Source organism: Taudactylus pleione, unplaced genomic scaffold (assembly GCF_031769625.1).
Source record: "Taudactylus pleione unplaced genomic scaffold, aTauple2 ptg000201l, whole genome shotgun sequence".
In the NCBI taxonomy this organism is placed as follows: domain Eukaryota; kingdom Metazoa; phylum Chordata; class Amphibia; order Anura; family Myobatrachidae; genus Taudactylus; species Taudactylus pleione.
The window spans coordinates 60,178,085-60,202,462 of record NW_028284603.1 but is presented as its reverse complement, the minus strand read 5'-3'; the positions used below and the strand labels follow the sequence as shown (position 1 = coordinate 60,202,462).

General features: G+C 38.6%; 62 non-coding genes across 62 annotated transcripts; all 62 read left to right on the top strand.

Annotated features, from left to right (window-relative positions):
• Nucleotides 1–253: 253 nt before the first annotated feature.
• On the top strand, nucleotides 254–369 carry LOC148518631 (U5 spliceosomal RNA). Its single transcript, XR_015879045.1, has one exon. It is a non-coding gene; the product is annotated as a U5 spliceosomal RNA (small nuclear RNA).
• Nucleotides 370–647: 278 nt separating this feature from the next.
• On the top strand, nucleotides 648–763 carry LOC148518630 (U5 spliceosomal RNA). Its single transcript, XR_015879007.1, has one exon. It is a non-coding gene; the product is annotated as a U5 spliceosomal RNA (small nuclear RNA).
• Nucleotides 764–1,041: 278 nt separating this feature from the next.
• Nucleotides 1,042–1,157, top strand: LOC148518629 (U5 spliceosomal RNA). The gene has a single exon (XR_015879047.1). It is a non-coding gene; the product is annotated as a U5 spliceosomal RNA (small nuclear RNA).
• Nucleotides 1,158–1,435: 278 nt separating this feature from the next.
• Nucleotides 1,436–1,551, top strand: LOC148518628 (U5 spliceosomal RNA). Its single transcript, XR_015879079.1, has one exon. It is a non-coding gene; the product is annotated as a U5 spliceosomal RNA (small nuclear RNA).
• Nucleotides 1,552–1,829: 278 nt separating this feature from the next.
• On the top strand, nucleotides 1,830–1,946 carry LOC148518627 (U5 spliceosomal RNA). Its single transcript, XR_015879171.1, has one exon. It is a non-coding gene; the product is annotated as a U5 spliceosomal RNA (small nuclear RNA).
• Nucleotides 1,947–2,223: 277 nt separating this feature from the next.
• Nucleotides 2,224–2,339, top strand: LOC148518626 (U5 spliceosomal RNA). Its single transcript, XR_015879169.1, has one exon. It is a non-coding gene; the product is annotated as a U5 spliceosomal RNA (small nuclear RNA).
• A 278-nt stretch (nucleotides 2,340–2,617) lies between these two features.
• On the top strand, nucleotides 2,618–2,733 carry LOC148518625 (U5 spliceosomal RNA). Its single transcript, XR_015879031.1, has one exon. It is a non-coding gene; the product is annotated as a U5 spliceosomal RNA (small nuclear RNA).
• Nucleotides 2,734–3,011: 278 nt separating this feature from the next.
• On the top strand, nucleotides 3,012–3,127 carry LOC148518624 (U5 spliceosomal RNA). The gene has a single exon (XR_015879210.1). It is a non-coding gene; the product is annotated as a U5 spliceosomal RNA (small nuclear RNA).
• A 277-nt stretch (nucleotides 3,128–3,404) lies between these two features.
• Nucleotides 3,405–3,520, top strand: LOC148518623 (U5 spliceosomal RNA). Its single transcript, XR_015879157.1, has one exon. It is a non-coding gene; the product is annotated as a U5 spliceosomal RNA (small nuclear RNA).
• A 277-nt stretch (nucleotides 3,521–3,797) lies between these two features.
• LOC148518622 (U5 spliceosomal RNA) lies at nucleotides 3,798–3,913 on the top strand. Its single transcript, XR_015879034.1, has one exon. It is a non-coding gene; the product is annotated as a U5 spliceosomal RNA (small nuclear RNA).
• A 278-nt stretch (nucleotides 3,914–4,191) lies between these two features.
• Nucleotides 4,192–4,307, top strand: LOC148518621 (U5 spliceosomal RNA). Its single transcript, XR_015879092.1, has one exon. It is a non-coding gene; the product is annotated as a U5 spliceosomal RNA (small nuclear RNA).
• Nucleotides 4,308–4,585: 278 nt separating this feature from the next.
• LOC148518620 (U5 spliceosomal RNA) lies at nucleotides 4,586–4,701 on the top strand. The gene has a single exon (XR_015879209.1). It is a non-coding gene; the product is annotated as a U5 spliceosomal RNA (small nuclear RNA).
• Nucleotides 4,702–4,978: 277 nt separating this feature from the next.
• LOC148518619 (U5 spliceosomal RNA) lies at nucleotides 4,979–5,094 on the top strand. Its single transcript, XR_015879156.1, has one exon. It is a non-coding gene; the product is annotated as a U5 spliceosomal RNA (small nuclear RNA).
• Nucleotides 5,095–5,371: 277 nt separating this feature from the next.
• Nucleotides 5,372–5,487, top strand: LOC148518618 (U5 spliceosomal RNA). Its single transcript, XR_015879033.1, has one exon. It is a non-coding gene; the product is annotated as a U5 spliceosomal RNA (small nuclear RNA).
• Nucleotides 5,488–5,765: 278 nt separating this feature from the next.
• Nucleotides 5,766–5,881, top strand: LOC148518617 (U5 spliceosomal RNA). The gene has a single exon (XR_015879091.1). It is a non-coding gene; the product is annotated as a U5 spliceosomal RNA (small nuclear RNA).
• Nucleotides 5,882–6,159: 278 nt separating this feature from the next.
• LOC148518616 (U5 spliceosomal RNA) lies at nucleotides 6,160–6,275 on the top strand. Its single transcript, XR_015879046.1, has one exon. It is a non-coding gene; the product is annotated as a U5 spliceosomal RNA (small nuclear RNA).
• A 279-nt stretch (nucleotides 6,276–6,554) lies between these two features.
• LOC148518615 (U5 spliceosomal RNA) lies at nucleotides 6,555–6,670 on the top strand. Its single transcript, XR_015879082.1, has one exon. It is a non-coding gene; the product is annotated as a U5 spliceosomal RNA (small nuclear RNA).
• Nucleotides 6,671–6,947: 277 nt separating this feature from the next.
• Nucleotides 6,948–7,063, top strand: LOC148518614 (U5 spliceosomal RNA). Its single transcript, XR_015879133.1, has one exon. It is a non-coding gene; the product is annotated as a U5 spliceosomal RNA (small nuclear RNA).
• Nucleotides 7,064–7,341: 278 nt separating this feature from the next.
• LOC148518613 (U5 spliceosomal RNA) lies at nucleotides 7,342–7,457 on the top strand. The gene has a single exon (XR_015879030.1). It is a non-coding gene; the product is annotated as a U5 spliceosomal RNA (small nuclear RNA).
• A 278-nt stretch (nucleotides 7,458–7,735) lies between these two features.
• Nucleotides 7,736–7,851, top strand: LOC148518612 (U5 spliceosomal RNA). The gene has a single exon (XR_015879074.1). It is a non-coding gene; the product is annotated as a U5 spliceosomal RNA (small nuclear RNA).
• A 277-nt stretch (nucleotides 7,852–8,128) lies between these two features.
• On the top strand, nucleotides 8,129–8,244 carry LOC148518611 (U5 spliceosomal RNA). The gene has a single exon (XR_015879110.1). It is a non-coding gene; the product is annotated as a U5 spliceosomal RNA (small nuclear RNA).
• A 278-nt stretch (nucleotides 8,245–8,522) lies between these two features.
• On the top strand, nucleotides 8,523–8,638 carry LOC148518610 (U5 spliceosomal RNA). The gene has a single exon (XR_015879050.1). It is a non-coding gene; the product is annotated as a U5 spliceosomal RNA (small nuclear RNA).
• Nucleotides 8,639–8,915: 277 nt separating this feature from the next.
• Nucleotides 8,916–9,031, top strand: LOC148518609 (U5 spliceosomal RNA). The gene has a single exon (XR_015879017.1). It is a non-coding gene; the product is annotated as a U5 spliceosomal RNA (small nuclear RNA).
• A 279-nt stretch (nucleotides 9,032–9,310) lies between these two features.
• On the top strand, nucleotides 9,311–9,426 carry LOC148518608 (U5 spliceosomal RNA). The gene has a single exon (XR_015879081.1). It is a non-coding gene; the product is annotated as a U5 spliceosomal RNA (small nuclear RNA).
• A 277-nt stretch (nucleotides 9,427–9,703) lies between these two features.
• Nucleotides 9,704–9,819, top strand: LOC148518607 (U5 spliceosomal RNA). The gene has a single exon (XR_015879132.1). It is a non-coding gene; the product is annotated as a U5 spliceosomal RNA (small nuclear RNA).
• A 278-nt stretch (nucleotides 9,820–10,097) lies between these two features.
• Nucleotides 10,098–10,213, top strand: LOC148518606 (U5 spliceosomal RNA). The gene has a single exon (XR_015879029.1). It is a non-coding gene; the product is annotated as a U5 spliceosomal RNA (small nuclear RNA).
• A 277-nt stretch (nucleotides 10,214–10,490) lies between these two features.
• LOC148518605 (U5 spliceosomal RNA) lies at nucleotides 10,491–10,606 on the top strand. Its single transcript, XR_015879111.1, has one exon. It is a non-coding gene; the product is annotated as a U5 spliceosomal RNA (small nuclear RNA).
• A 277-nt stretch (nucleotides 10,607–10,883) lies between these two features.
• On the top strand, nucleotides 10,884–10,999 carry LOC148518604 (U5 spliceosomal RNA). Its single transcript, XR_015879088.1, has one exon. It is a non-coding gene; the product is annotated as a U5 spliceosomal RNA (small nuclear RNA).
• A 278-nt stretch (nucleotides 11,000–11,277) lies between these two features.
• LOC148518603 (U5 spliceosomal RNA) lies at nucleotides 11,278–11,393 on the top strand. Its single transcript, XR_015879049.1, has one exon. It is a non-coding gene; the product is annotated as a U5 spliceosomal RNA (small nuclear RNA).
• Nucleotides 11,394–11,670: 277 nt separating this feature from the next.
• On the top strand, nucleotides 11,671–11,786 carry LOC148518602 (U5 spliceosomal RNA). Its single transcript, XR_015879128.1, has one exon. It is a non-coding gene; the product is annotated as a U5 spliceosomal RNA (small nuclear RNA).
• A 277-nt stretch (nucleotides 11,787–12,063) lies between these two features.
• On the top strand, nucleotides 12,064–12,179 carry LOC148518601 (U5 spliceosomal RNA). Its single transcript, XR_015879058.1, has one exon. It is a non-coding gene; the product is annotated as a U5 spliceosomal RNA (small nuclear RNA).
• A 278-nt stretch (nucleotides 12,180–12,457) lies between these two features.
• On the top strand, nucleotides 12,458–12,573 carry LOC148518600 (U5 spliceosomal RNA). Its single transcript, XR_015879080.1, has one exon. It is a non-coding gene; the product is annotated as a U5 spliceosomal RNA (small nuclear RNA).
• A 278-nt stretch (nucleotides 12,574–12,851) lies between these two features.
• On the top strand, nucleotides 12,852–12,967 carry LOC148518599 (U5 spliceosomal RNA). Its single transcript, XR_015879130.1, has one exon. It is a non-coding gene; the product is annotated as a U5 spliceosomal RNA (small nuclear RNA).
• A 278-nt stretch (nucleotides 12,968–13,245) lies between these two features.
• LOC148518598 (U5 spliceosomal RNA) lies at nucleotides 13,246–13,361 on the top strand. The gene has a single exon (XR_015879182.1). It is a non-coding gene; the product is annotated as a U5 spliceosomal RNA (small nuclear RNA).
• A 277-nt stretch (nucleotides 13,362–13,638) lies between these two features.
• Nucleotides 13,639–13,754, top strand: LOC148518597 (U5 spliceosomal RNA). Its single transcript, XR_015879161.1, has one exon. It is a non-coding gene; the product is annotated as a U5 spliceosomal RNA (small nuclear RNA).
• A 262-nt stretch (nucleotides 13,755–14,016) lies between these two features.
• Nucleotides 14,017–14,132, top strand: LOC148518596 (U5 spliceosomal RNA). Its single transcript, XR_015879028.1, has one exon. It is a non-coding gene; the product is annotated as a U5 spliceosomal RNA (small nuclear RNA).
• Nucleotides 14,133–14,410: 278 nt separating this feature from the next.
• On the top strand, nucleotides 14,411–14,526 carry LOC148518595 (U5 spliceosomal RNA). The gene has a single exon (XR_015879129.1). It is a non-coding gene; the product is annotated as a U5 spliceosomal RNA (small nuclear RNA).
• A 278-nt stretch (nucleotides 14,527–14,804) lies between these two features.
• LOC148518594 (U5 spliceosomal RNA) lies at nucleotides 14,805–14,921 on the top strand. Its single transcript, XR_015879173.1, has one exon. It is a non-coding gene; the product is annotated as a U5 spliceosomal RNA (small nuclear RNA).
• A 277-nt stretch (nucleotides 14,922–15,198) lies between these two features.
• On the top strand, nucleotides 15,199–15,314 carry LOC148518593 (U5 spliceosomal RNA). Its single transcript, XR_015879155.1, has one exon. It is a non-coding gene; the product is annotated as a U5 spliceosomal RNA (small nuclear RNA).
• A 278-nt stretch (nucleotides 15,315–15,592) lies between these two features.
• Nucleotides 15,593–15,708, top strand: LOC148518592 (U5 spliceosomal RNA). The gene has a single exon (XR_015879096.1). It is a non-coding gene; the product is annotated as a U5 spliceosomal RNA (small nuclear RNA).
• A 278-nt stretch (nucleotides 15,709–15,986) lies between these two features.
• Nucleotides 15,987–16,102, top strand: LOC148518591 (U5 spliceosomal RNA). Its single transcript, XR_015879056.1, has one exon. It is a non-coding gene; the product is annotated as a U5 spliceosomal RNA (small nuclear RNA).
• A 277-nt stretch (nucleotides 16,103–16,379) lies between these two features.
• Nucleotides 16,380–16,495, top strand: LOC148518590 (U5 spliceosomal RNA). Its single transcript, XR_015879142.1, has one exon. It is a non-coding gene; the product is annotated as a U5 spliceosomal RNA (small nuclear RNA).
• A 277-nt stretch (nucleotides 16,496–16,772) lies between these two features.
• Nucleotides 16,773–16,888, top strand: LOC148518589 (U5 spliceosomal RNA). The gene has a single exon (XR_015879027.1). It is a non-coding gene; the product is annotated as a U5 spliceosomal RNA (small nuclear RNA).
• A 278-nt stretch (nucleotides 16,889–17,166) lies between these two features.
• Nucleotides 17,167–17,282, top strand: LOC148518588 (U5 spliceosomal RNA). The gene has a single exon (XR_015879107.1). It is a non-coding gene; the product is annotated as a U5 spliceosomal RNA (small nuclear RNA).
• Nucleotides 17,283–17,560: 278 nt separating this feature from the next.
• LOC148518587 (U5 spliceosomal RNA) lies at nucleotides 17,561–17,676 on the top strand. The gene has a single exon (XR_015879197.1). It is a non-coding gene; the product is annotated as a U5 spliceosomal RNA (small nuclear RNA).
• Nucleotides 17,677–17,951: 275 nt separating this feature from the next.
• On the top strand, nucleotides 17,952–18,067 carry LOC148518586 (U5 spliceosomal RNA). The gene has a single exon (XR_015879127.1). It is a non-coding gene; the product is annotated as a U5 spliceosomal RNA (small nuclear RNA).
• A 278-nt stretch (nucleotides 18,068–18,345) lies between these two features.
• On the top strand, nucleotides 18,346–18,461 carry LOC148518585 (U5 spliceosomal RNA). The gene has a single exon (XR_015879188.1). It is a non-coding gene; the product is annotated as a U5 spliceosomal RNA (small nuclear RNA).
• Nucleotides 18,462–18,738: 277 nt separating this feature from the next.
• On the top strand, nucleotides 18,739–18,854 carry LOC148518584 (U5 spliceosomal RNA). Its single transcript, XR_015879042.1, has one exon. It is a non-coding gene; the product is annotated as a U5 spliceosomal RNA (small nuclear RNA).
• A 278-nt stretch (nucleotides 18,855–19,132) lies between these two features.
• LOC148518583 (U5 spliceosomal RNA) lies at nucleotides 19,133–19,248 on the top strand. Its single transcript, XR_015879055.1, has one exon. It is a non-coding gene; the product is annotated as a U5 spliceosomal RNA (small nuclear RNA).
• Nucleotides 19,249–19,525: 277 nt separating this feature from the next.
• LOC148518582 (U5 spliceosomal RNA) lies at nucleotides 19,526–19,641 on the top strand. The gene has a single exon (XR_015879141.1). It is a non-coding gene; the product is annotated as a U5 spliceosomal RNA (small nuclear RNA).
• Nucleotides 19,642–19,918: 277 nt separating this feature from the next.
• On the top strand, nucleotides 19,919–20,034 carry LOC148518581 (U5 spliceosomal RNA). The gene has a single exon (XR_015879026.1). It is a non-coding gene; the product is annotated as a U5 spliceosomal RNA (small nuclear RNA).
• Nucleotides 20,035–20,312: 278 nt separating this feature from the next.
• On the top strand, nucleotides 20,313–20,428 carry LOC148518580 (U5 spliceosomal RNA). Its single transcript, XR_015879106.1, has one exon. It is a non-coding gene; the product is annotated as a U5 spliceosomal RNA (small nuclear RNA).
• A 278-nt stretch (nucleotides 20,429–20,706) lies between these two features.
• LOC148518579 (U5 spliceosomal RNA) lies at nucleotides 20,707–20,822 on the top strand. Its single transcript, XR_015879190.1, has one exon. It is a non-coding gene; the product is annotated as a U5 spliceosomal RNA (small nuclear RNA).
• Nucleotides 20,823–21,097: 275 nt separating this feature from the next.
• Nucleotides 21,098–21,213, top strand: LOC148518578 (U5 spliceosomal RNA). Its single transcript, XR_015879126.1, has one exon. It is a non-coding gene; the product is annotated as a U5 spliceosomal RNA (small nuclear RNA).
• Nucleotides 21,214–21,491: 278 nt separating this feature from the next.
• On the top strand, nucleotides 21,492–21,607 carry LOC148518577 (U5 spliceosomal RNA). Its single transcript, XR_015879146.1, has one exon. It is a non-coding gene; the product is annotated as a U5 spliceosomal RNA (small nuclear RNA).
• A 274-nt stretch (nucleotides 21,608–21,881) lies between these two features.
• On the top strand, nucleotides 21,882–21,997 carry LOC148518576 (U5 spliceosomal RNA). The gene has a single exon (XR_015879041.1). It is a non-coding gene; the product is annotated as a U5 spliceosomal RNA (small nuclear RNA).
• A 278-nt stretch (nucleotides 21,998–22,275) lies between these two features.
• Nucleotides 22,276–22,391, top strand: LOC148518575 (U5 spliceosomal RNA). Its single transcript, XR_015879105.1, has one exon. It is a non-coding gene; the product is annotated as a U5 spliceosomal RNA (small nuclear RNA).
• A 278-nt stretch (nucleotides 22,392–22,669) lies between these two features.
• LOC148518574 (U5 spliceosomal RNA) lies at nucleotides 22,670–22,785 on the top strand. The gene has a single exon (XR_015879179.1). It is a non-coding gene; the product is annotated as a U5 spliceosomal RNA (small nuclear RNA).
• Nucleotides 22,786–23,060: 275 nt separating this feature from the next.
• On the top strand, nucleotides 23,061–23,176 carry LOC148518573 (U5 spliceosomal RNA). The gene has a single exon (XR_015879125.1). It is a non-coding gene; the product is annotated as a U5 spliceosomal RNA (small nuclear RNA).
• A 278-nt stretch (nucleotides 23,177–23,454) lies between these two features.
• On the top strand, nucleotides 23,455–23,570 carry LOC148518572 (U5 spliceosomal RNA). The gene has a single exon (XR_015879145.1). It is a non-coding gene; the product is annotated as a U5 spliceosomal RNA (small nuclear RNA).
• A 277-nt stretch (nucleotides 23,571–23,847) lies between these two features.
• Nucleotides 23,848–23,963, top strand: LOC148518571 (U5 spliceosomal RNA). Its single transcript, XR_015879040.1, has one exon. It is a non-coding gene; the product is annotated as a U5 spliceosomal RNA (small nuclear RNA).
• Nucleotides 23,964–24,241: 278 nt separating this feature from the next.
• LOC148518570 (U5 spliceosomal RNA) lies at nucleotides 24,242–24,357 on the top strand. Its single transcript, XR_015879076.1, has one exon. It is a non-coding gene; the product is annotated as a U5 spliceosomal RNA (small nuclear RNA).
• The last annotated feature ends 21 nt before the right edge of the window (nucleotides 24,358–24,378 follow it).

Sequence of the window (24,378 nt, the reverse complement as noted above, 5' to 3'; positions counted from 1 at the left end):
GAAGTGTGCCTTCTTGGAAGTGAGCTCATTTGCATAGCAAGGACAGCTAATGTGCATTTCTTTTTCTAGAGATATTTCTTGACAGTTTTAATTCTTGAAAGTTCTGGGTGCACATGGAATACAGTGCAAATGATGCATATATCCAGGGGAAGCCTGGTGAGAAATCTTCTCTTCTTTCTTTGAAATTTGTGCTCACTTTCTGTTAAATGAGGACTGATGGCATGATACTCCGACAAACAGTGGAATTTTGGTCATGCTCTGGTTTCTTTTCAGAATGCACAAATCTTTCGCCTTTTACTAAAGATTTCCGTGGAGAGGAGCAAAACTGAGCTTTGTCTCAATTTTTGCATGCCCCAGCTTAATGGGGTTTCTTTTTAACAGTTTAAAAACAGAAGAATTGTGCCTTCTTGGAAGTGAGCTCAATTGCATAGCAAGGACAGCTAATGTGCATTTCTTTTTCTAGAGATATTTCTTGACAGTTTTAATTCTTGAAAGTTCTGGGTGCACACGGAATACAGTGCAAATGATGCATATATCCAGGGGAAGCCTGGTGAGAAATCTTCTCTTCTTTCTTTGAAATTTGTGCTCACTTTCTGTTAAATGAGGACTGATGGCATGACACTCAGACAACCAGAGGAATTTTGGTCATACTCTGGTTTCTCTTCAGAACGCACAAATCTTTCGCCTTTTACTAAAGATTTCCGTGGAGAGGAGCAAAACTGAGTTTTGTCTCAATTTTTGCATGCCCCAGCTTATTGGGGTTTCTTTTTATCAGTTTAAAAACAGAAGAAGTGTGCCATCTTGGAAGTGAGCTCATTTGCATAGCAAGGACAGCTAATGTGCATTTCTTTTTCTAGAGATATTTCTTGACAGTTTTAATTCTTGAAAGTTCTGGGTGCACACGGAATACAGTGCAAATGATGCATATATCCAGGGGAAGCCTGGTGAGAAATCTTCTCTTCTTTCTTTGAAATTTGTGCTCACTTTCTGTTAAATGAGGACTGATGGCATGACACTCAGACAACCAGAGGAATTTTGGTCATGCTCTGGTTTCTCTTCAGAATGCACAAATCTTTCGCCTTTTACTAAAGATTTCCGTGGAGAGGAGCAAAACTGAGTTTTGTCTCAATTTTTGCATGCCCCAGCTTAATGGGGTTTCTTTTTAGCAGTTTAAAAACAGAAGAAGTGTGCCTTCTTGGAAGTGAGCTCATTTGCATAGCAAGGACAGCTAATGTGCATTTCTTTTTCTAGAGATATTTCTTGACAGTTTTAATTCTTGAAAGTTCTGGGTGCACATGGAATACAGTGCAAATGATGCATATATCCAGGGGAAGCCTGGTGAGAAATCTTCTCTTCTTTCTTTGAAATTTGTGCTCACTTTCTGTTAAATGAGGACTGATGGCATGATACTCCGACAAACAGTGGAATTTTGGTCATGCTCTGGTTTCTTTTCAGAATGCACAAATCTTTCGCCTTTTACTAAAGATTTCCGTGGAGAGGAGCAAAACTGAGTTTTGTCTCAATTTTTGCATGCCCCAGCTTAATGGGGTTTCTTTTTATCAGTTTAAAAACAGAAGAATTGTGCCTTCTTGGAAGTGAGCTCAATTGCATAGCAAGGACAGCTAATGTGCATTTCTTTTTCTAGAGATATTTCTTGACGGTTTTAATTCTTGAAAGTTCTGGGTGCACACGGAATACAGTGCAAATGATGCATATATCCAGGGGAAGCCTGGTGAGAAATCTTCTCTTCTTTCTTTGAAATTTGTGATCACTTTCTGTTAAATGAGGACTGATGGCATGACACTCAGACAACCAGAGGAATTTTGGTCATGCTCTGGTTTCTCTTCAGAATGCTCAAATCTTTCGCCTTTTACTAAAGATTTCCGTGGAGAGGAGCAAAACTGAGTTTTGTCTCAAATTTTGCATGCTCCCAGCTTAATGGGGTTTCTTTTTATCAGTTTAAAAACGGAAGAAGAGTGCCTTCATGGAAGTGAGTTCATTTGCATAGCAAGGATAGCTAATGTGCATTTCTTTTCTAGAGATATTTCTTGACAGTTTTAATTTTTGAAATTTCTGGGTGCACACGGAATACAGTGCAAATGATGCATATATCCAGGAGAAGCCTGGTGAGAAATCTGCTCTTCTTTCTTTCAAATTTGTGCTCACTTTCAGTTAAATGAGGACTGATGGCATGACACTCAGACAACCAGAGGAACTTTGGTCATGCTCTGGTATCTCTTCTGAATGCACAAATCTTTCGCCTTTTACTAAAGATTTCCGTGGAGAGGAGCAAAGCTGAGTTTTGTCTCAATTTTTAAATACCCCAGCTTAATGGGGTTTCTTTTTATCAGTTTAAATACAGAAGAAGTGTACCTTCGTGGAAGTGAGCTCATTTGCATAGGAAGGACAGCTAATGTGCATTTCTTTTTCTAAAGATATTTCTTGACAGTTTTGATTCTTGAAATTTCTGGGTGCACACGGAATACAGTACAAATGATGCATATATCCAGGGGAAGCCTGGTGAGAAATCTGCTCTTCTTTCTTTCAAATTTGTGCTCACTTTCTGTTAAATGAGGACTGATGGCATGACACTCAGACAACCAGAGGAATTTTGGTCATACTCTGGTTTCTCTTCAGAACGCACAAATCTTTCGCCTTTTACTAAAGATTTCCGTGGAGAGGAGCAAAACTGAGTTTTGTCTCAAATTTTGCATGCCCCAGCTTAATGGGGTTTCTTTTTATCAGATTAAAAATAGAAGAAGTGTGCCTTCTTGGAAGTGAGCTCAGTTGCATAGCATGGACAGCTAATGTGCATTTCTTTTTCTAGAGATATTTCTTGACAGTTTTAATTCTTGAAAGTTCTGGGTGCACACGGAATTCTGAGCAAATGATGCATTTATCCAGGGGAAGCCTGGTGAGAAATCTTCTCTTCTTTCTTTCAAATTTGTGCTCAATTTCAGTTAAATGAGGACTGATGGCATGACACTCAGACAACCAGAGGAATTTTGATCATGCTCTGGTTTCTCTTCCGAACGCACAAATCTTTCGACTTTTACTAAAGATTTCCGTGGAGATGAGCAAAACTGAGTTTTGGCTCAATTTTAGCATGCCCCAGCTTAATGGGGTTTCTTTTTATCAGTTTAAAAACATAAGAAGTGTGCCTTCTTGGAAGTGAGCTCATTTGCATAGCAAGGACAGCTAATGTGCATTTCTTTTCTAGAGATATTTCTTGACAGTTTTAATTTTTGAAAGTTCTGGGTGCACAAGGAATACAGTGCAAATGATGCATATATCCAGGGGAAGCCTGGTGAGAAATCTTCTCTTCTTTCTTTGAAATTTGTGCTCACTTTCTGTTAAATGAGGACTGATGGCATGACACTCAGACAACCAAAGGAATTTTGGTCATGCTCTGATTTCTCTTCAGAATGCACAAATCTTTCGCCTTTTACTAAAGATTTCCGTGGAGAGGAGCAAAACTGAGTTTTGTCTCAAATTTTGCATGCCCCAGCTTAATGGGGTTTCTTTTTATCAGTTTAAAAACGGAAGAAGAGTGCCTTCATGGAAGTGAGTTCATTTGCATAGCAAGGATAGCTAATGTGCATTTCTTTTCTAGAGATATTTCTTGACAGTTTTAATTTTTGAAATTTCTGGGTGCACACGGAATACAGTGCAAATGATGCATATATCCAGGGGAAGCCTGGTGAGAAATCTGCTCTTCTTTCTTTCAAATTTGTGCTCACTTTCAGTTAAATGAGGACTGATGGCATGACACTCAGACAACCAGAGAAATTTTGGTCATGCTCTGGTTTCTCTTCAGAACGCACAAATCTTTCGCCTTTTACTAAAGATTTCCGTGGAGAGGAGCAAAGCTGAGTTTTGTCTCAATTTTTACATACCCCAGCTTAATGGGGTTTCTTTTTATCAGTTTAAATACAGAAGAAGTGTACCTTCTTGGAAGTGAGCTCATTTGCATAGGAAGGACAGCTAATGTGCATTTCTTTTTCTAGAGATATTTCTTGACAGTTTTGATTCTTGAAATTTCTGGGTGCACACGGAATACAGTGCAAATGATGCATATATCCAGGGGAAGCCTGGTGAGAAATCTGCTCTTCTTTCTTTCAAATTTGTGCTCACTTTCTGTTAAATGAGGACTGATGGCATGACACTCAGACAACCAGAGGAATTTTGGTCATACTCTGGTTTCTCTTCAGAACGCACAAATTTTTCGCGTTTTACTAAAGATTTCCGTGGAGAGGAGCAAAACTGAGTTTTGTCTCAATTTTTGCATGCCCCAGCTTATTGGGGTTTCTTTTTATCAGTTTAAAAACAGAAGAAGTGTGCCATCTTGGAAGTGAGCTCATTTGCATAGCAAAGACAGCTAATGTGCATTTCTTTTTCTAGAGATATTTCTTGACAGTTTTATTTCTTGAAAGTTCTGGGTGCACATGGAATACAGTGCAAATGAAGCATATATCCAGGGGAAGCCTGGTGAGAAATCTTCTCTTCTTTCTTTCAAATTTGTGCTCAATTTCAGTTAAATGAGGACTGATGGCATGACACTCAGACAACCAGAGGAATTTTGATCATGCTCTGGTTTCTCTTCCGAACGCACAAATCTTTCGACTTTTACTAAAGATTTCCGTGGAGATGAGCAAAACTGAGTTTTGGCTCAATTTTAGCATGCCCCAGCTTAATGGGGTTTCTTTTTATCAGTTTAAAAACATAAGAAGTGTGCCTTCTTGGAAGTGAGCTCATTTGCATAGCAAGGACAGCTAATGTGCATTTCTTTTCTAGAGATATTTCTTGACAGTTTTAATTTTTGAAAGTTCTGGGTGCACAAGGAATACAGTGCAAATGATGCATATATCCAGGGGAAGCCTGGTGAGAAATCTTCTCTTCTTTCTTTGAAATTTGTGCTCACTTTCTGTTAAATGAGGACTGATGGCATGACACTCAGACAACCAAAGGAATTTTGGTCATGCTCTGATTTCTCTTCAGAATGCACAAATCTTTCGCCTTTTACTAAAGATTTCCGTGGAGAGGAGCAAAACTGAGTTTTGTCTCAAATTTTGCATGCCCCAGCTTAATGGGGTTTCTTTTTATCAGTTTAAAAACGGAAGAAGAGTGCCTTCATGGAAGTGAGTTCATTTGCATAGCAAGGATAGCTAATGTGCATTTCTTTTCTAGAGATATTTCTTGACAGTTTTAATTTTTGAAATTTCTGGGTGCACACGGAATACAGTGCAAATGATGCATATATCCAGGGGAAGCCTGGTGAGAAATCTGCTCTTCTTTCTTTCAAATTTGTGCTCACTTTCAGTTAAATGAGGACTGATGGCATGACACTCAGACAACCAGAGAAATTTTGGTCATGCTCTGGTTTCTCTTCAGAACGCACAAATCTTTCGCCTTTTACTAAAGATTTCCGTGGAGAGGAGCAAAGCTGAGTTTTGTCTCAATTTTTACATACCCCAGCTTAATGGGGTTTCTTTTTATCAGTTTAAATACAGAAGAAGTGTACCTTCTTGGAAGTGAGCTCATTTGCATAGGAAGGACAGCTAATGTGCATTTCTTTTTCTAGAGATATTTCTTGACAGTTTTGATTCTTGAAATTTCTGGGTGCACACGGAATACAGTGCAAATGATGCATATATCCAGGGGAAGCCTGGTGAGAAATCTGCTCTTCTTTCTTTCAAATTTGTGCTCACTTTCTGTTAAATGAGGACTGATGGCATGACACTCAGACAACCAGAGGAATTTTGGTCATACTCTGGTTTCTCTTCAGAACGCACAAATTTTTCGCGTTTTACTAAAGATTTCCGTGGAGAGGAGCAAAACTGAGTTTTGTCTCAATTTTTGCATGCCCCAGCTTATTGGGGTTTCTTTTTATCAGTTTAAAAACAGAAGAAGTGTGCCATCTTGGAAGTGAGCTCATTTGCATAGCAAAGACAGCTAATGTGCATTTCTTTTTCTAGAGATATTTCTTGACAGTTTTATTTCTTGAAAGTTCTGGGTGCACATGGAATACAGTGCAAATGAAGCATATATCCAGGGGAAGCCTGGTGAGAAATCTGCTCTTCTTTCTTTTAAATTTGTGCTCACTTTCAGTTAAATGAGGACTGATTTCATGACACTCAGACAACCAGAGGAATTTTGGTCATGCTCTGGTTTCTCTTCAGAATGCACAAATCTTTCGCCTTTTACTAAAGATTTCCGTGGAGAGGAGCAAAACTGAGTTTTGTCTCAATTTTTGCATGCCCCAGCTTAATGGGGTTTCTTTTTATCAGTTTAAAAACAGAAGAAGTGTGCCTTCTTGGAAGTGAGCTCATTTGCATAGCAAGGACAGCTAATGTGCATTTCTTTTTCTAGAGATATTTCTTGACAGTTTTAATTTTTGAAAGTTCTGGGCGCACACGGAATAGAGAGCAAATGATGCATATATACAGGGGAAGCCTGGTGAGAAATCTTCTCTTTTTTTCTTTCAAATTTGTGCTCACTTTCAGTTAAATGAGGACTGATGGCATGACACTCAGACAACCAGAGGAATTTTGGTCATGCTCTGGTTTCTCTTAAGAACGCACAAATCTTTCGCCTTTTACTAAAGATTTCCGTGGAGAGGAGCAAAACTGAGTTTTGTTTCAATTTTTGCATGCCCCAGCTTAATGGGGTTTCTTTTTATCAGTTTAAAAATGGAAGAAGAGTGCCTTCATGGAAGTGAGTTCATTTGCATAGCAAGGATAGCTAATGTGCATTTCTTTTCTAGAGATATTTCTTGACAGTTTTAATTTTTGAAATTTCTGGGTGCACACGGAATACAGTGCAAATGATGCATATATCCAGGGGAAGCCTGGTGAGAAATCTGCTCTTCTTTCTTTCAAATTTGTGCTCACTTTCAGTTAAATGAGGACTGATGGCATGACACTCAGACAACCAGAGGAATTTTGGTCATGCTCTGGTTTCTCTTCAGATTGCACAAATCTTTCGCCTTTTACTAAAGATTTCTGTGGAGAGGAGCAAAGCTGAGTTTTGTCTCAATTTTTACATACCCCAGCTTAATGGGGTTTCTTTTTATCAGTTTAAATACAGAAGAAGTGTACCTTCTTGGAAGTGAGCTCATTTGCATAGGAAGGACAGCTAATGTGCATTTCTTTTTCTAGAGATATTTCTTGACAGTTTTGATTCTTGAAATTTCTGGGTGCACACGGAATACAGTGCAAATAATGCATATATCCAGGGGAAGCCTGGTGAGAAATCTGCTCTTCTTTCTTTCAAATTTGTGCTCACTTTCTGTTAAATGAGGACTGATGGCATGACACTCAGACAACCAGAGGAATTTTGGTCATACTCTGGTTTCTCTTCAGAACACACAAATCTTTCGCCTTTTACTAAAGATTTCCGTGGAGAGGAGCAAAACTGAGTTTTGTCTCAATTTTTGCATGCCCCAGCTTATTGGGGTTTCTTTTTATCAGTTTAAAAACAGAAGAAGTGTGCCATCTTGGAAGTGAGCTCATTTGCATAGCAAGGACAGCTAATGTGCATTTCTTTTTCTAGAGATATTTCTTGACAGTTTTATTTCTTGAAAGTTCTGGGTGCACATGGAATACAGTGCAAATGAAGCATATATCCAGGGGAAGCTTGGTGAGAAATCTGCTCTTCTTTCTTTTAAATTTGTGCTCACTTTCAGTTAAATGAGGACTGATTTCATGACACTCAGACAACCAGAGGAATTTTGGTCCTGCTCTGGTTTCTCTTCAGAATGCACAAATCTTTTGCCTTTTACTAAAGATTTCCGTGGAGAGGAGCAAAACTGAGTTTTGTCTCAATTTTTGCATGCCCCAGCTTAATGGGGTTTCTTTTTATCAGTTTAAAAATGGAAGAAGTGTGCCTTCATGGAAGTGAGTTCATTTGCATAGCAAGAATAGCTAATGTGCATTTCTTTTCTAGAGATATTTCTTGACAGTTTTAATTTTTGAAATTTCTGGGTGCACACGGAATACAGTGCAAATGATGCATATATCCAGGGGAAGCCTGGTGAGAAATCTGCTCTTCTTTCGTTCAAATTTGTGCTCACTTTCAGTTAAATGAGGACTGATGGCATGATACTCAGACAACCAGTGGAATTTTGGTCATGCTCTGGTTTCTCTTCAGATCGCACAAATCTTTCGCCTTTTACTATAGATTTCCGTGGAGAGGAGCAACACTGAGTTTTGTCTCAATTTTTGCATGCCCCAGCTTAATGGGGTTTCTTTTTATCAGATTAAAAATAGAAGAAGTGTGCCTTCTTGGAAGTGAGCTCAGTTGCATAGCATGGACAGCTAATGTGCATTTCTTTTTCTAGAGATATTTCTTGACAGTTTTATATCTTGAAAGTTCTGGGTGCACATGGAATACAGTGCAAATGATGCATATATCCAGGGGAAGCCTGGTGAGAAATCTGCTCTTCTTTCTTTCAAATTTGTGCTCACTTTCAGTTAAATGAGGACTGATGGCATGATACTCCAACAAACAGTGGAATTTTGGTCATGCTCTGGTTTCTCTTCAGAACGCACAAATCTTTCGCCTTTTACTAAAGATTTCCGTGGAGAGGAGCAAAACTGAGTTTTGTCTCAATTTTTGCATGCCCCAGCTTAAAGGGGTTTCTTTTTATCAGTTTAAAAACAGAAGAAGTGTGCCTTCTTGGAAGTGAGTTCATTTGCATAGCAAGGACAGCTAATGTGCATTTCTTTTCTAGAGATATTTCTTGACAGTTTTAATTCTTGAAAGTTCTGGGTGCACACGGAATACTGAGCAAATGATGCATTTATCCAGGGGAAGCCTGGTGAGAAATCTTCTCTTCTTTCAATCAAATTTGTGCTCACTTTCAGTTAAATGAGGACTGATGGCATGACACTCAGACAACCAGTGGAATTTTGGTCATGCTCTGGTTTCTCTTCAGATCGCACAAATCTTTCGCCTTTTACTAAAGATTTCCGTGGAGAGGAGCAAAACTGAGTTTTGTCTCAATTTTTGCATGCCCCAGCTTAATGGGGTTTCTTTTTATCAGTTTAAAAACAGAAGAAGTGTGCCTTCTTGGAAGTGAGCTCATTTGCATAGCAAGGACAGCTAATGTGCATTTCTTTTTCTAGAGATATTTCTTGACAGTTTTAATTTTTGAAAGTTCTGGGCGCACACGGAATAGAGAGCAAATGATGCATATATACAGGGGAAGCCTGTTGAGAAATCTTCTCTTTTTTTCTTTCAAATTTGTGCTCACTTTCAGTTAAATGAGGACTGATGGCATGACACTCAGACAACCAGAGGAATTTTGGTCATGCTCTGGTTTCTCTTAAGAACGCACAAATCTTTCGCCTTTTACTAAAGATTTCCGTGGAGAGGAGCAAAACTGAGTTTTGTTTCAATTTTTGCATGCCCCAGCTTAATGGGGTTTCTTTTTATCAGTTTAAAAATGGAAGAAGAGTGCCTTCATGGAAGTGAGTTCATTTGCATAGCAAGGATAGCTAATGTGCATTTCTTTTCTAGAGATATTTCTTGACAGTTTTAATTTTTGAAATTTCTGGGTGCACACGGAATACAGTGCAAATGATGCATATATCCAGGGGAAGCCTGGTGAGAAATCTGCTCTTCTTTCTTTCAAATTTGTGCTCACTTTCAGTTAAATGAGGACTGATGGCATGACACTCAGACAACCAGAGGAATTTTGGTCATGCTCTGGTTTCTCTTCAGATTGCACAAATCTTTCGCCTTTTACTAAAGATTTCTGTGGAGAGGAGCAAAGCTGAGTTTTGTCTCAATTTTTACATACCCCAGCTTAATGGGGTTTCTTTTTATCAGTTTAAATACAGAAGAAGTGTACCTTCTTGGAAGTGAGCTCATTTGCATAGGAAGGACAGCTAATGTGCATTTATTTTTCTAGAGATATTTCTTGACAGTTTTGATTCTTGAAATTTCTGGGTGCACACGGAATACAGTGCAAATAATGCATATATCCAGGGGAAGCCTGGTGAGAAATCTGCTCTTCTTTCTTTCAAATTTGTGCTCACTTTCTGTTAAATGAGGACTGATGGCATGACACTCAGACAACCAGAGGAATTTTGGTCATACTCTGGTTTCTCTTCAGAATGCACAAATCTTTCGCCTTTTACTAAAGATTTCCGTGGAGAGGAGCAAAACTGAGTTTTGTCTCAATTTTTGCATGCCCCAGCTTAATGGGGTTTCTTTTTATCAGTTTAAAAACAGAAGAAGTGTGCCTTCTTGGAAGTGAGCTCATTTGCATAGCAAGGACAGCTAATGTGCATTTCTTTTTCTAGAGATATTTCTTGACAGTTTTAATTCTTGAAATTCTGGGTGCACATGGAATACAGTGCAAATGATGCATATATCCAGGGGAAGCCTGGTGAGAAATCTGCTCTTCTTTCTTTCAAATTTGTGCTCACTTTCTGTTAAATGAGGACTGATGGCATGACACTCAGACAACCAGAGGAATTTTGGTCATGCTCTGGTTTCTCTTCAGAACGCACAAATCTTTCACCTTTTACTAAAGATTTCCGTGGAGAGGAGCAAAGCTGAGTTTTGTCTCAATTTTTACATACCCCAGCTTAATGGGGTTTCTTTTTATCAGTTTAAAAACAGAAGAAGTGTGCCTTCTTGGAAGTGAGTTCATTTGCATAGCAAGGATAGCTAATGTGCATTTCTTTTCTAGAGATATTTCTTGACAGTTTTCATTCTTGAAAGTTCTGGGTGCACACGGAATACAGTGCAAATGATGCATATATCCAGGGGAAGCCTGGTGAGAAATCTGCTCTTCTTTCGTTCAAATTTGTGCTCACTTTCAGTTAAATGAGGACTGATGGCATGACACTCAGACAACCAAAGGAATTTTGGTCATACTCTGGTTTCTCTTCAGAATGCACAAATCTTTCGCCTTTTACTAAAGATTTCCGTGGAGAGGAGCAAAACTTAGTTTTGTCTCAATTTTTGCATGCCCCAGCTTAATGGGGTTTCTTTTTATCAGTTTAAAAACAGAAGAAGTGTGCCTTCTTGGAAGTGAGCTCATTTGCATAGCAAGGACAGCTAATGTGCATTTCTTTTTCTAGAGATATTTCTTGACAGTTTTAATTCTTGAAAGTTCTGGGTGCACATGGAATACAGTGCAAATGATGCATATATCCAGGGGAAGCCTGGTGAGAAATCTTCTCTTCTTTCTTTGAAATTTGTGCTCACTTTCTGTTAAATGAGGACTGATGGCATGACACTCAGACAACCAGAGGAATTTTGGTCATGCTCTGGTTTCTCTTCAGAACGCTCAAATCTTTCGCCTTTTACTAAAGATTTCCGTGGAGAGGAGCAAAACTGAGTTTTGTCTCAATTTTTGTATGCCCCAGCTTAATGGGGTTTCTTTTTATCAGTTTAAAAACAGAAGAAGTGTGCGTTCTTTTAAGTGAGTTCATTTGCATAGCTAGGATAGCTAATGTGCATTTCTTTTCTAGAGATATTTCTTGACAGTTTTAATTCTTGAAAGTTCTTGGTGCACACGGAATACAGAGCAAATGATGCATATATCCAGGGGAAGCCTGGTGAGAAATCTTCTCTTCTTTCTTTCAAATTTGTGCTCAATTTCAGTTAAATGAGAACTGATGGCATGACACTCAGCCAACCAGAGGAATTTTGGTCATGCTCTGGTTTTTCTTCAGAACACACAAATCTTTCGCCTTTTACTAAAGATTTCCGTGGAGAGGAGCAAAACTGAGTTATGTCTCAATTTTTGCATGCCCCAGGTTAATGGGGTTTCTTTTTATCATTTTAAAAACAGAAGAAGTCTGCCTTCTTGGAAGTGAGCTCATTTGCATAGCAAGGACAACTAATGTGCATTTCTTTTCTAGAGATATTTCTTGACAGTTTTAATTCTTGAAAGTTCAGGGTGCACACGGAATACAGTGCAAATGATACTTATATCCAGGGGAAGCCTGGTGAGAAATCTTCTCTTCTTTCTTTGAAATTTGTGCTCACTTTCTGTTAAATGAGGACTGATGGCATGACACTCAGACAACCAGAGAAATTTTGGTCATGCTCTGGTTTCTCTTCAGAACGAACAAATCTTTCGCCTTTTACTAAAGATTTCCGTGGAGAGGAGCAAAACTGAGTTTTGTCTCAATTCTTGCATGCCCCAGGTTAATGGGGTTTCTATTTATCAGTTTAAAAACAGAAGAAGTGTGCTTTCTTTTAAGTGAGTTCATTTGCATAGCAAGGATAGCTAAAGTGCATTTCTTTTTCTAGAGATATTTCTTGCCAGTTTTAATTCTTGAAAGTTCTTGGTGCATTTGAAATACAGTGCATATGATGCATATATCCAGGGGAAGCCTGGTGAGAAATCTTCTCTTCTTTCTTTGAAATTTGTGCTCACTTTCTGTTAAATGAGGACTGATGGCATGACACTCAGACAACCAGAGGAATTTTGGTCATGCTCTGGTTTCTCTTCTGAACGCACAAATCTTTCGCCTTTTACTAAAGATTTCCGTGGAGAGGAGCAAAACTGAGTTTTGTCTCAATTTTTGCATGCCCCAGCTTAATGGGGTTTCTTTTTATCAGTTTAAAAACAGAAGAAGTGTGCCTTCTTGGAAGTGAGCTCATTTGCATAGCAAGGACAGCTAATGTGCATTTCTTTTTCTAGAGATATTTCTTGACAGTTTTAATTCTTGAAAGTTCTGGGTGCACATGGAATACAGTGCAAATGATGCATATATCCAGGGGAAGCCTGATGAGAAATCTTCTCTTCTTTCTTTCAAATTTGTGCTCAATTTCAGTTAAATGAGGACTGATGGCATGACACTCAGCCAACCAGAGGAATTTTGGTCATGCTCTGGTTTTTCTTCAGAACGCACAAATCTTTCGCCTTTTACTAAAGATTTCCGTGGAGAGGAGCAAAGCTGAGTTTTGTCTCAATTATTGCATGCCCCAGCTTAATGGGGTTTCTTTTTATCAGTTTAAAAACAGAAGAAGTGTGCCTTCTTGGAAGTAAGCTCTTTTGCATAGCAAGGACAGCTAATGTGCATTTCTTTTTCTAGAGATATTTCTTGACAGTTTTAATTCTTGAAAGTTCAGGGAGCACACAGAATACAGTGCAAATGATGCATATATCCAGGGGAAGCCTGGTGAGAAATCTTCTCTTCTTTCTTTGAAATTTGTGCTCAATTTCTGTTAAATGAGGACTGATGGCATGACACTCAGACAACCAGAGGAATTTTGGTCATGCTCTGGTTTCTCTTCAGAACGCTCAAATCTTTGGCCTTTTACTAAAGATTTCCGTGGAGAGGAGCAAAACTGAGTTTTGTCTCAATTTTTGCATGCCACAGCTTAATGGGTTTTCTTTTTATCAGTTTAAAAACAGTAGAAGTGTGCGTTCTTTTAAGTGAGTTCATTTGCATAGCTAGGATAGCTAATGTGCATTTCTTTTCTAGAGATATTTCTTGACAGTTTTAATTCTTGAAAGTTCTTGGTGCACTTGAAATACAGTGCATATGATGCATATATCCAGGGGAAGCCTGGTGAGAAATCTTCTCTTCTTTCTTTGAAATTTGTGCTCACTTTCTGTTAAATGAGGACTGATGGCATGACACCCAGACAACCAGAGGAATTTTGGTCATGCTCTGGTTTGTCTTCAGAACGCACAAATCTTTTGCCTTTTACTAAAGATTTCCGTGGAGAGGAGCAAAACTGAGTTTTGTCTCAATTTTTGCATGCCCAAGCTTAATGGGGTTTCTTTTTATCAGTTTAAAAACAGAAGAAGTGAGCTCATTTGCATAGCAAGGACAGCTAATGTGCATTTCTTTTTCTAGAGATATTGCTTGACAGTTTTAATTCTTGAAAGTTTTTGGTGCACACGGAATACAGTGCAAATGATGCATATATCCAGGGGAAGCCTGGTGAGAAATCTTCTCTTCTTTCTTTCAAATTTGTGCTCACTTTCAGTTAAATGAGGACTGATGGCATGACACTCAGACAACCAGAGGAATTTTGGTCATGCTCTGGTTTCTCTTCAGAACGCACAAATCTTTCGCCTTTTACTAAAGATTTCCGTGGAGAGGAGCAAAACTGAGTTTTGTCTCAATTTTTGCATGCCCCAGCTTAATGGGGTTTCTTTTTATCAGTTTAAAAACAAAAGAAGTGTGACTTCTTGGAAGTGAGCTCATTTGCATAGCAAGGACAGCTAATGTGCATTTCTTTTTCTAGAGATATTTCTTGCCAGTTTTAATTCTTGAAAGTTCTGGGTGCACAAGGAATACAGTGCAAATGATGCATATATCCAGGGGAAGCCTGGTGAGAAATCTTCTCTTCTTTCTTTCAAATTTGTGCTCACTTTCAGTTAAATGAGGACTGATGGCATGTCACTCAGACAACCAGAGGAATTTTGGTCATGCTCTGGTTTCTCTTCAGAACGCACAAATCTTTCGCCTTTTACTAAAGATTTCAGTGGAGAGGAGCAAAACTGAGTTTTGTCTCAATTATTGCATGCCCCAGCTTAATGGGGTTTCTTTTAATCAGTTTAAAAACAGAAGAAGTGTGCCTTCTTGGAAGTAACCTCTTTTGCATAGCAAGGACAGCTAATGTGCATTTCTTTTTCTAGAGATATTTCTTGACAGTTTTAATTCTTGAAAGTTCAGGGTGCACACGGAATACTGTGCAAATGATGCTTATATCCAGGGGAAGCCTGGTGAGAAATCTTCTCTTCTTTCTTTGAAATTTGTGCTCACTTTCTGTTAAATGAGGACTGATGGCATGACACTCAGACAACCAGAGGAATTTTGGTCATGCTCTGGTTTCTCTTCAGAATGCTCAAATCTTTCGCCTTTTACTAAAGATTTCCGTGGAGAGGAGCAAAACTGAGTTTTGTCTCAATTTTTGCATGCCCCTGCTTAATTGGTTTTCTTTTTATCAGTTTAAAAACAGAAGAAGTGTGCGTTCTTTTAAGTGAGTTCATTTGCATAGCTATGATAGCTAATGTGCATTTTGTTTTCTAGAGATATTTCTTGACAGTTTTAATTCTTGAAAGTTCTGGGTGCACACGGAATACAGAGCAAATGATGCATATATCCAGGGGAAGCCTGGTGAGAAATCTTCTCTTCTTTCTTTCAAATTTGTGCTCACTTTCAGTTAAATGAGGACTGATGGCATGACACTCAGACAACCAGAGGAATTTTGGTCATGCTTTGGTTTCTCTTCAAAACGCACAAATCTTTCGCTTTTTACTAAAGATTTCCGTGGAGAGGAGCAAAACTGAGTTTTGTCTCAATTTTTGCATGCCCCAGCTTAATGGGTTTTCTTTTTATCAGTTTAAAAACAGAAGAAGTGTGCGTTCTTTTAAGTGAGTTCATTTGCATAGCAAGGATAGCTAATGTGCATTTCTTTTCTAGAGATATTTCTTGACAGTTTTAATTCTTGAAAGTTCAGGGTGCACACGGAATAAAGAGCAAATGATGCATATATCCAGGGGAAGCCTGGTGAGAAATCTGCTCTTTTTTTCTTTCAAATTTGTGCTCACTTTCAGTTAAATGAGGACTGATGGCATGACACTCAGACAACCAGAGGAATTTTGGTCATGCTTTGGTTTCTCTTCAGAATGCACAAATCTTTCGCCTTTTACTAAAGATTTCCGTGGAGAGGAGCAAAACTGAGTTTTGTCTCAATTTTTGCATGCCCCAGGTTAATGGGGTTTCTTTTTATCAATTTAAAAACAGAAGAAGTGTGCCTTCTTGGAAGTGAGCTCATTTGCATAGCAAGGACAGCTAATGTGCATTTCTTTTTCTAGAGATATTTCTTGACAGTTTTAATTCTTGAAAGTTCTGGGTGCACACGGAATACAGTGCAAATGATGCATATATCCAGGGGAAGCCTGGTAAGAAATCTTCTCTTCTTTCTTTCAAATTTGTGCTCAATTTCAGTTAAATGAGGACTGATGGCATGACACTCAGCCAACCAGAGGAATTTTGGTCATGCTCTGGTTTTTCTTCAGAACGCACAAATCTTTCGCCTTTTACTAAAGATTTCCGTGGAGAGGAGCAAAATTGAGTTTTGTCTCAATTTTTGCATGCCCCAGGTTAATGGGGTTTCTTTTTATCAATTTAAAAACAGAAGAAGTCTGCCTTCTTGGAAGTGAGCTCATTTGCATAGCAAGGACAGCTAATGTGCATTTCTTTTCTAGAGACATTTCTTGACAGTTTTAATTCTTGAAAGTTCAGGGTGCACACGGAATACAGTGCAAATGATGCATATATCCAGGGGAAGCCTGGTGAGAAATCCTCTCTTCTTTCTTTGAAATTTGTGCTCACTTTCTGTTAAATGAGGACTGATGGCATGACACTCAGACAACCAGAGGAATTTTGGTCATGTTCTGGTTTCTCTTCAGAACGCTCAAATCTTTCGCCTTTTACTAAAGATTTCCGTGGAGAGGAGCAAAACTGAGTTTTGTCTCAATTTTTGTATGCCCCAGCTTAATGGGTTTTCTTTTTATCAGTTTAAAAACAGAAGAAGTGTGCGTTCTTTTAAGTGAGTTCATTTGCATAGCTAGGATAGCTAATGTGCATTTCTTTTCTAGAGATATTTCTTGACAGTTTTAATTCTTGAAAGTTCTGGGTGCACACGGAACACAGTGCAAATGATGCATATATCCAGGGGAAGCCTGGTGAGAAATCTACTCTTCTTTCTTTGAAATTTGTGCTCACTTTCAGTTTAATGAGGACTGATGGCATGACACACAGACAACCAGAGGAATTTAGGTCATGCTCTGGTTTCTCTTCAGAACGCACAAATCTTTCGCCTTTTACTAAAGATTTCCGTGGAGAGGAGCAAAACTGAGTTTTGTCTCAATTTTTGCATGCCCCAGCTTAATGGGGTTTCTTTTTATCAGTTTAAAAACAGAAGAAGTGTGCCTTCTTGGAAGTGAGCTCATTTGCATAGCAAGGACAGCTAATGTGCATTTCTTTTTCTAGAGATATTTCTTGACAGTTTTAATTCTTGAAAGTTCTGGGTGCACACGGAATACAGTGCAAATGATGCATATATCCAGGGGAAGCCTGATGAGAAATCTTCTCTTCTTTCTTTCAAATTTGTGCTCAATTTCAGTTAAATGAGGACTGATGGCATGACACTCAGCCAACCAGAGGAATTTTGGTCATGCTCTGGTTTTTCTTCAGAACGCACAAATCTTTCGCCTTTTACTAAAGATTTCCGTGGAGAGGAGCAAAACTGAGTTTTGTCTCAATTTTTGCATGCCCCAGCTTAATGGGTTTTCTTTTTATCAGTTTAAAAACAGAAGAAGTGTGCGTTCTTTTAAGTGAGTTCATTTGCATAGCAAGGATAGCTAATGTGAATTTCTTTTCTAGAGATATTTCTTGACAGTTTTAATTCTTGAAAGTTCAGGGTGCACACGGAATAAAGAGCAAATGATGCATATATCCATGGGAAGCCTGGTGAGAAATCTGCTCTTTTTTTCTTTCAAATTTGTGCTCACTTTCAGTTAAATGAGGACTGATGGCATGACACTCAGACAACCAGAGGAATTTTGGTCATGCTTTGGTTTCTCTTCAGAATGCACAAATCTTTCGCCTTTTACTAAAGCTTTCCGTGGAGAGGAGCAAAGCTGAGTTTTGTCTCAATTTTTGCATGCCCCAGCTTAATGGGTTTTTTTATCAGTTTAAAAACAGAAGAAGTGTGCCTTCATGGAAGTGAGTTCATTTGCATAGCAAGGACAGCTAATGTGCATTTCTTTTTCTAGAGATATTTCTAACCAGTTTTAATTCTTGAAAGTTCTGGGTTCACATGAAATACAGTGCATATGATGCATATATCCAGGGGAAGCCTGGTGAGAAATCTTCTCTTCTTTCTTTGAAATTTGTGCTCACTTTCTGTTAAATGAGGACTGATGGCATGACACTCAGCCAACCAGAGGAATTTTGGTCATGCTCTGGTTTTTCTTCAGAACGCACAAATCTTTCGCCTTTTACTAAAGATTTCTGTGGAGAGGAGCAAAACTGAGTTTTGTCTCAATTTTTGCATGCCCCAGGTTATTGGGGTTTCTTTTTATCAATTTAAAAACAGAAGAAGTCTGCCTTCTTGGAAGTGAGCTCATTTGCATAGCAAGGACAGCTAATGTGCATTTCTTTTTCTAGAGATATTTCTTGACAGTTTTAATTCTTGAAAGTTCTGGGTGCACACGGAATACAGTGCAAATGATGCATATATCCAGGGGAAGCCTGGTGAGAAATCTTCTCTTCTTTCTTTCAAATTTGTGCTCAATTTCAGTTAAATGAGGACTGATGGCATGACACTCAGCCAACCAGAGGAATTTTGGTCATGCTCTGGTTTTTCTTCAGAACGCACAAATCTTTCGCCTTTTACTAAAGATTTCTGTGGAGAGGAGCAAAACTGAATTTTGTCTCAATTTTTGTATGCCCCAGCTTAATGGGTTTTCTTTTTATCAGTTTAAATACAGAAGAAGTGTGCGTTCTTTTAAGTGAGTTCATTTGCATAGCTAGGATAGCGAATGTGCATTTCTTTTCTAGAGATATTTCTGGACAGTTTTAATTCTTGAAAGTTCTGGGTGCACACGGAATACAGTGCATATGATGCATATATCCAGGGGAAGCTTGGTGAGAAATCTTCTCTTCTTTCTTTGAAATTTGTGCTCACTTTCTGTTAAATGAGGACTGATGGCATGACACTCAGACAACCAGAGAAATTTTGGTCATGCTCTGGTTTCTCTTCAGAACGCACAAATCTTTCGCCTTTTACTAAAGATTTCCGTGGAGAGGAGCAAAACTGAGTTTTGTCTCATTTTTTGCATGCCCCAGCTTAATGGGGTTTCTTTTTATCAGTTTAAAAACAGAAGAAGTGTGCCTTCTTGGAAGTGAGCTCATTTGCATAGCAAGGACAGCTAATGTGCATTTCTTTTTCTAGAGATATTTCTTGACAGTTTTAATTCTTGAAAGTTCTGGGTGCACACGGAATACAGTGCAAATGATGCATATATCCAGGGGAAGCCTGGTAAGAAATCTTCTCTTCTTTCTTTCAAATTTGTGCTCAATTTCAGTTAAATGAGGACTGATGGCATGACACTCAGCCAACCAGAGGAATTTTGGTCATGCTCTGGTTTTTCTTCAGAACGCACAAATCTTTCGCCTTTTACTAAAGATTTCCGTGGAGAGGAGCAAAATTGAGTTTTGTCTCAATTTTTGCATGCCCCAGGTTAATGGGGTTTCTTTTTATCAATTTAAAAACAGAATAAGTCTGCCTTCTTGGAAGTGAGCTCATTTGCATAGCAAGGACAGCTAATGTGCATTTCTTTTCTAGAGACATTTCTTGACAGTTTTAATTCTTGAAAGTTCAGGGTGCACACGGAATACAGTGCAAATGATGCATATATCCAGGGGAAGCCTGGTGAGAAATCCTCTCTTCTTTCTTTGAAATTTGTGCTCACTTTCTGTTAAATGAGGACTGATGGCATGACACTCAGACAACCAGAGGAATTTTGGTCATGTTCTGGTTTCTCTTCAGAACGCTCAAATCTTTCGCCTTTTACTAAAGATTTCCGTGGAGAGGAGCAAAACTGAGTTTTGTCTCAATTTTTGTATGCCCCAGCTTAATGGGTTTTCTTTTTATCAGTTTAAAAACAGAAGAAGTGTGCGTTCTTTTAAGTGAGTTCATTTGCATAGCTAGGATAGCTAATGTGCATTTCTTTTCTAGAGATATTTCTTGACAGTTTTAATTCTTGAAAGTTCTGGGTGCACACGGAACACAGTGCAAATGATGCATATATCCAGGGGAAGCCTGGTGAGAAATCTACTCTTCTTTCTTTGAAATTTGTGCTCACTTTCAGTTTAATGAGGACTGATGGCATGACACACAGACAACCAGAGGAATTTAGGTCATGCTCTGGTTTCTCTTCAGAACGCACAAATCTTTCGCCTTTTACTAAAGATTTCCGTGGAGAGGAGCAAAACTGAGTTTTGTCTCAATTTTTGCATGCCCCAGCTTAATGGGGTTTCTTTTTATCAGTTTAAAAACAGAAGAAGTGTGCCTTCTTGGAAGTGAGCTCATTTGCATAGCAAGGACAGCTAATGTGCATTTCTTTTTCTAGAGATATTTCTTGACAGTTTTAATTCTTGAAAGTTCTGGGTGCACACGGAATACAGTGCAAATGACGCATATATCCAGGGGAAGCCTGATGAGAAATCTTCTCTTCTTTCTTTCAAATTTGTGCTCAATTTCAGTTAAATGAGGACTGATGGCATGACACTCAGCCAACCAGAGGAATTTTGGTCATGCTCTGGTTTTTCTTCAGAACGCACAAATCTTTCGCCTTTTACTAAAGATTTCCGTGGAGAGGAGCAAAACTGAGTTTTGTCTCAATTTTTGCATGCCCCAGCTTAATGGGTTTTCTTTTTATCAGTTTAAAAACAGAAGAAGTGTGCGTTCTTTTAAGTGAGTTCATTTGCATAGCAAGGATAGCTAATGTGAATTTCTTTTCTAGAGATATTTCTTGACAGTTTTAATTCTTGAAAGTTCAGGGTGCACACGGAATAAAGAGCAAATGATGCATATATCCAGGGGAAGCCTGGTGAGAAATCTGTTCTTTTTTTCTTTCAAATTTGTGCTCACTTTCAGTTAAATGAGGACTGATGGCATGACACTCAGACTACCAGAGGAATTTTGGTCATGCTTTGGTTTCTCTTCAGAATGCACAAATCTTTCGCCTTTTACTAAAGCTTTCCGTGGAGAGGAGCAAAGCTGAGTTTTGTCTCAATTTTTGCATGCCCCACCTTAATGGGTTTTTTTATCAGTTTAAAAACAGAAGAAGTGTGCCTTCATGGAAGTGAGTTAATTTGCATAGCAAGGACAGCTAATGTGCATTTCTTTTTCTAGAGATATTTCTAACCAGTTTTAATTCTTGAAAGTTCTGGGTGCACATGAAATACAGTGCATATGATGCATATATCCAGGGGAAGCCTGGTGAGAAATCTTCTCTTCTTTCTTTGAAATTTGTGCTCACTTTCTGTTAAATGAGGACTGATGGCATGACACTCAGCCAACCAGAGGAATTTTGGTCATGCTCTGGTTTTTCTTCAGAACGCACAAATCTTTCGCCTTTTACTAAAGATTTCTGTGGAGAGGAGCAAAACTGAGTTTTGTCTCAATTTTTGCATGCCCCAGGTTATTGGGGTTTCTTTTTATCAATTTAAAAACAGAAGAAGTCTGCCTTCTTGGAAGTGAGCTCATTTGCATAGCAAGGACAGCTAATGTGCATTTCTTTTTCTAGAGATATTTCTTGACAGTTTTAATTCTTGAAAGTTCTGGGTGCACACGGAATACAGTGCAAATGAGGCATATATCCAGGGGAAGCCTGGTGAGAAATCTTCTCTTCTTTCTTTCAAATTTGTGCTCAATTTCAGTTAAATGAGGACTGATGGCATGACACTCAGCCAACCAGAGGAATTTTGGTCATGCTCTGGTTTTTCTTCAGAACGCACAAATCTTTCGCCTTTTACTAAAGATTTCTGTGGAGAGGAGCAAAACTGAGTTTTGTCTCAATTTTTGTATGCCCCAGCTTAATGGGTTTTCTTTTTATCAGTTTAAAAACAGAAGTGTGCGTTCTTTTAAGTGAGTTCATTTGCATAGCTAGGATAGCTAATGTGCATTTCTTTTCTAGAGATATTTCTAGACAGTTTTAATTCTTGAAAGTTCTGGGTGCACACGGAATACAGTGCATATGATGCATATATCCAGGGGAAGCCTGGTGAGAAATCTTCTCTTCTTTCTTTGAAATTTGTGCTCACTTTCTGTTAAATGAGGACTGATGGCATGACACTCAGACAACCAGAGAAATTTTGGTCATGCTCTGGTTTCTCTTCAGAACGCACAAATCTTTCGCCTTTTACTAAAGATTTCCGTGGAGAGGAGCAAAACTGAGTTTTGTCTCATTTTTTGCATGCCCCAGCTTAATGGGGTTTCTTTTTATCAGTTTAAAAACAGAAGAAGTGTGCCTTCTTGGAAGTGAGCTCATTTGCATAGCAAGGACAGCTAATGTGCATTTCTTTTTCTAGAGATATTTCTTGACAGTTTTAATTCTTGAAAGTTCTGGGTGCACACGGAATACAGTGCAAATGATGCATATATCCAGGGGAAGCCTGGTAAGAAATCTTCTCTTCTTTCTTTCAAATTTGTGCTCAATTTCAGTTAAATGAGGACTGATGGCATGACACTCAGCCAACCAGAGGAATTTTGGTCATGCTCTGGTTTTTCTTCAGAACGCACAAATCTTTCGCCTTTTACTAAAGATTTCCGTGGAGAGGAGCAAAACTGAGTTTTGTCTCAATTTTTGCATGCCCCAGCTTAATGGGTTTTCTTTTTATCAGTTTAAAAACAGAAGAAGTGTGCGTTCTTTTAAGTGAGTTCATTTGCATAGCAAGGATAGCTAATGTGCATTTCTTTTCTAGAGATATTTCTTGACAGTTTTAATTCTTGAAAGTTCAGGGTGCACACGGAATAAAGAGCAAATGATGCATATATCCAGGGGAAGCCTGGTGAGAAATCTGCTCTTTTTTTCTTTCAAATTTGTGCTCACTTTCAGTTAAATGAGGACTGATGGCATGACACTCAGACAACCAGAGGAATTTTGGTCATGCTTTGGTTTCTCTTCAGAATGCACAAATCTTTCGCCTTTTTCTAAAGATTTCCGTGGAGAGGAGCAAAGCTGAGTTTTGTCTCAATTTTTGCATGCCCCAGCTTAATGGGTTTTTTTATCAGTTTAAAAACAGAAGAAGTGTGCCTTCATGGAAGTGAGTTCATTTGCATAGCAAGGACAGCTAATGTGCATTTCTTTTTCTAGAGATATTTCTAACCAGTTTTAATTCTTGAAAGTTCTGGGTGCACATGAAATACAGTGCATATGATGCATATATCCAGGGGAAGCCTGGTGAGAAATCTTCTCTTCTTTCTTTGAAATTTGTGCTCACTTTCTGTTAAATGAGGACTGATGGCATGACACTCAGCCAACCAGAGGAATTTTGGTCATGCTCTGGTTTTTCTTCAGAACGCACAAATCTTTCGCCTTTTACTAAAGATTTCTGTGGAGAGGAGCAAAACTGAGTTTTGTCTCAATTTTTGCATGCCCCAGGTTATTGGGGTTTCTTTTTATCAATTTAAAAACAGAAGAAGTCTGCCTTCTTGGAAGTGAGCTCATTTGCATAGCAAGGACAGCTAATGTGCATTTCTTTTTCTAGAGATATTTCTTGACAGTTTTAATTCTTGAAAGTTCTGGGTGCACACGGAATACAGTGCAAATGATGCATATATCCAGGGGAAGCCTGGTGAGAAATCTTCTCTTCTTTCTTTCAAATTTGTGCTCAATTTCAGTTAAATGAGGACTGATGGCATGACACTCAGCCAACCAGAGGAATTTTGGTCATGCTCTGGTTTTTCTTCAGAACGCACAAATCTTTCGCCTTTTACTAAAGATTTCTGTGGAGAGGAGCAAAACTGAGTTTTGTCTCAATTTTTGTATGCCCCAGCTTAATGGGTTTTCTTTTTATCAGTTTAAAAACAGAAGAAGTGTGCGTTCTTTTAAGTGAGTTCATTTGCATAGCTAGGATAGCTAATGTGCATTTCTTTTCTAGAGATATTTCTAGACAGTTTTAATTCTTGAAAGTTCTGGGTGCACACGGAATACAGTGCATATGATGCATATATCCAGGGGAAGCCTGGTGAGAAATCTTCTCTTCTTTCTTTGAAATTTGTGCTCACTTTCTGTTAAATGAGGACTGATGGCATGACACTCAGACAACCAGAGAAATTTTGGTCATGCTCTGGTTTCTCTTCAGAACGCACAAATCTTTCGCCTTTTACTAAAGATTTCCGTGGAGAGGAGCAAAACTGAGTTTTGTCTCATTTTTTGCATGCCCCAGCTTAATGGGGTTTCTTTTTATCAGTTTAAAAACAGAAGAAGTGTGCCTTCTTGGAAGTGAGCTCATTTGCATAGCAAGGACAGCTAATGTGCATTTCTTTTTCTAGAGATATTTCTTGACAGTTTTAATTCTTGAAAGTTCTGGGTGCACACGGAATACAGTGCAAATGATGCATATATCCAGGGGAAGCCTGGTAAGAAATCTTCTCTTCTTTCTTTCAAATTTGTGCTCAATTTCAGTTAAATGAGGACTGATGGCATGACACTCAGCCAACCAGAGGAATTTTGGTCATGCTCTGGTTTTTCTTCAGAACGCACAAATCTTTTGCCTTTTACTAAAGATTTCCGTGGAGAGGAGCAAAACTGAGTTTTGTCTCAATTTTTGCATGCCCCAGGTTAATGGGGTTTCTTTTTATCAATTTAAAAAC